The following is a 3,186-nucleotide window of genomic DNA, read 5'->3' as shown; positions in this document are numbered from 1 at the left end:
GTTTTAATGATTTTAAATGATTTTGGCGAAATGAGATATGTTATTCTCCCCTAAAGACTTGGGACTCTGCCGAGAAACTTTGTTATAAAATCCCATTGTTGAATGGATGATTTTGAATGTTTCAAAATAAATCTTTAACTTGCCATGGTTATGGAAGTTTGGAAAGAGGATGCCGAGAGTGACATTGTTTTCAAAGGGGAATTTACCTTGAGTAAAAGTGTGAACTTTGGTAGTTAGGGCATTACATTATGGTATCAGAGCAGTTCTTCCTATAGAGCCTGAGGAATGGACTGACTATGCTTCAATTGCATACTCTGAGCGTTTGTCATGTATTAGGTCTTGTTGAATGACGAGAATTAGAGCTTTATGCACATGGCGGTCTATTGATTAACGCTGTTAGTCTTGCATTGCATAATTCCTGATATTAAGTTTGGCCAGCTTAATACTAGTGGATTTTGTATATGAAAGCACTGATGGGTTATCATAGATGAAATACGAGTTTTGGGTAAAGCGAATCGCGGGTTTTGAGAACGCTAGAAACTATTTCTCGAGGCTATTCAGTTTTGTGTCTTGAATTTCATTTGAGTCGACCTGTTCTTTCATGTCCTAACTTGAAGTTCTTAATTGCTGATCCTTTTGAGGAGTAGTTTGATTTTTAAACTTTATTCCTCTATCCATATGCATTCTTGAATGATCTTAGGTGCATATGCTTGTTTAGAATCCTTGATGCATCTGTCTTCCTCTGTTTGAGTTCTTCTTGATTCAAGTATTTTTTTTATATAGTCTTGAACTTGTCTTAATGTGTTGTGACTTTTAACTCTGGGTTCCGAGTTCATTCTTAGAGAACTTGTTGATTCAGTTTTCCTCTTATTTGACAGTGATTACAGCTAATTTTGGGATTTTTATAAAAATTGCTAATTGAGTTGTCTTTTCTATGACTTTTGTATTCTTTTGGATCAATTTAAAACTTGTTTGATATTTCATGTTTAGTGGATCTTGTTTGAACTACTCTAATTTAAGATCCTTTCTTGCAAAGCTTGACTCCTTTTTAGTACATCTTAGACTTCTTGAATGTTCTTCCGAGATGGTGATTTCAAGAACGCTTTTGGAGTCTTGTTCTGAACCTTTTAAAGAAGTTTCGAATTCTCTTTGACGAAATATTAAACGGAATTTATTTTCTGTTGTTTGATTGAGATTAAAACCATTGTCCAATTTTGACGAAATTAATTTAAAGTTGGCATGCGCTATTTTAAATGAAGTTTTGGAAAGCTTCCTTGTTTAGTGGAAACCGGTTTGTTTGTAACACACCACTTATTTCCTTACCAGATTGTGTGCAAATTTTTACTTTGGAGTTTCTTTTCTAAAAGGAGTTTAATTTTCCCTTTCATCCTTGCTACGAATGTTATACACGCTTGTTTGAATGTGAACTTTGAGAATTTTTGAACAAGCCTTTGATTTCTCTCCCGAGTTTTTATGAACTGCTTTTGGTTAAGTTGTGCTCTAATTATCCTTCTAAAATATTTGAGGAAATATTTTAGCTCTTAGCCAAAGTTGTGTGCATTTTGTTTTTGGAACTCTACAAAATCTACTTCAACATGAAATTGTATTAAAGTAAAGCCACGTTTATGTTTTTGTTACTCCCTTGAAGGATGTTTGTTGTTTAACTTCTCTTTCAGACTGCGAAGTGATATTTTTACAAGTTTTCGATTCTTTTAAGAACAACGTATTCGGAAGTATTTCAATTATGCTCTTGAGTTCTGTGAGCTTTGTCTTGGGTTTGAGAGATTCTCCTCTATAAACTTCATACTTCTTCGACTCACCTTGAATTTGTTTCAAACTAATGCGCTGATCCTTCTCCTTGTTGATCCTATTGGATTTCTTTGATTCAAGGGTTATCTTTGAGGTGGTCAATTGAATTGTGTCTAGTAAACTTCATTGCTTGAGTATCCTTGGTTATCTGGGATTGGATATATTCTCTCAAATCTATTATTGCTATCCTTGACAGTTGACTCTCCTTTCTAAGATCTTGCATTCTTCTGAGTAGACTCGAGAATTGTTTTGAGATCATGTACGACTTGTAGACGTAGTAACGCGATGCGTTAGTTAAGACGTGATATGTGTATATGGAAGTCGAAGCGGTAGGTGTGCAACGTATGAGCTATGGGCGTTTGTTTCCTTGCGAACGGATTTGTGGTCGTCAGGCTTGTGATCGAATTTGGGGTTTGTAAAGTGCTTGATGGAGTCAGAAAGTTGAAACTTTGAGGTTGATATGAAATTAGCGTGCGGATGTTAAGCACATCGTTTTAACTCCATCCTATTTGATAGCCTCTGATGCCTTGCCCTTCTACCACATGATTGACCCATGTTATCTTTCGCATGGAGCCTACCTTGTAACGTTTGCTTTGCAATCACACTCCTACCTTCACATCCTTATGCTTATGACAATCAAAGTATTTGAAAATCGTATATATGATTATATTCTGAGATATTTTTGCTTCTTCCTTAAATGTGTTCAAGGGTGAACTGTTATGGAATCTCTTTCATTTTGTATCAATTTTCGAGGGCGAAAATTCTTATAAGGTGGGTAGAATGTAAGGCCCAGAATCTTTGAAAAGTCTTATTATGATCAAGTCTCAAATCATATAGTTATTTATAACCTTAATTTCAGAGATTATTTTATTAAAGATAATTAAGGCATGGGGTGTGCCGGTAAGCTCATGCCGTCGGAAAACCTCGCTGCCATCACCGAAAAAGCCACTGCCAGTAAGGGTCTTGTCATTAGCCTCTGTCCTTTTGAATTCCGAGAATATTATGGTCGCTGCATGTTGGTTTCAGTTGTCGTGATCGGAATTCGTTGCCGCTGCCGCTTGAGGTGGCTGTTGGGGCTACCGCCCAACCGGTTCAGAGGTCGTTGCTGTTCGGTTCGGCCGTTCTTTCTTAGTTTCAGTAAGTATTCCGGTTTCGAGAGCTCTGCGTTAGTGTTCTGTTCTGTGTAATAAAGTAATCGTAATGTTAATGGTTTTAGGAGCTAGAATCCGGTTTGCTTGTGCCGTTTGGGGCTGTTTCTGCTTTTGAGAGAGCGGGCAGAGCCGAGATTTTGATTGCCGGTGATTTCGGGTCGAGATAAAAGGAGTTGGTTAACGAGTTGGGTTGTGGTTCCAATGTTGTGAGGTAGGGGCGCTTTCC

The 3,186-nt window shown here is 37.2% G+C and overlaps 1 long non-coding RNA gene across 1 annotated transcript in view; it reads left to right on the top strand.

The window, feature by feature from the left end:
* LOC110270438 overlaps positions 2,694 to 3,186 on the top strand; it is a 1,280-nt gene continuing 787 nt past the window's right edge. The window contains exons 1-3 of the long non-coding RNA XR_002359967.1: positions 2,694 to 2,763; positions 2,836 to 2,946; positions 3,026 to 3,171. This is a non-coding gene — a long non-coding RNA (uncharacterized LOC110270438). The remainder of the gene's footprint in view (positions 2,764 to 2,835; positions 2,947 to 3,025; positions 3,172 to 3,186) is intronic.

This window comes from Arachis ipaensis, chromosome B01 (assembly GCF_000816755.2).
Source record: "Arachis ipaensis cultivar K30076 chromosome B01, Araip1.1, whole genome shotgun sequence".
Classification (NCBI taxonomy): Eukaryota; Viridiplantae; Streptophyta; class Magnoliopsida; order Fabales; family Fabaceae; genus Arachis; species Arachis ipaensis.
Note: the sequence above shows the minus strand (reverse complement) of the source record. Positions and strands in the feature narration are given on the sequence as shown.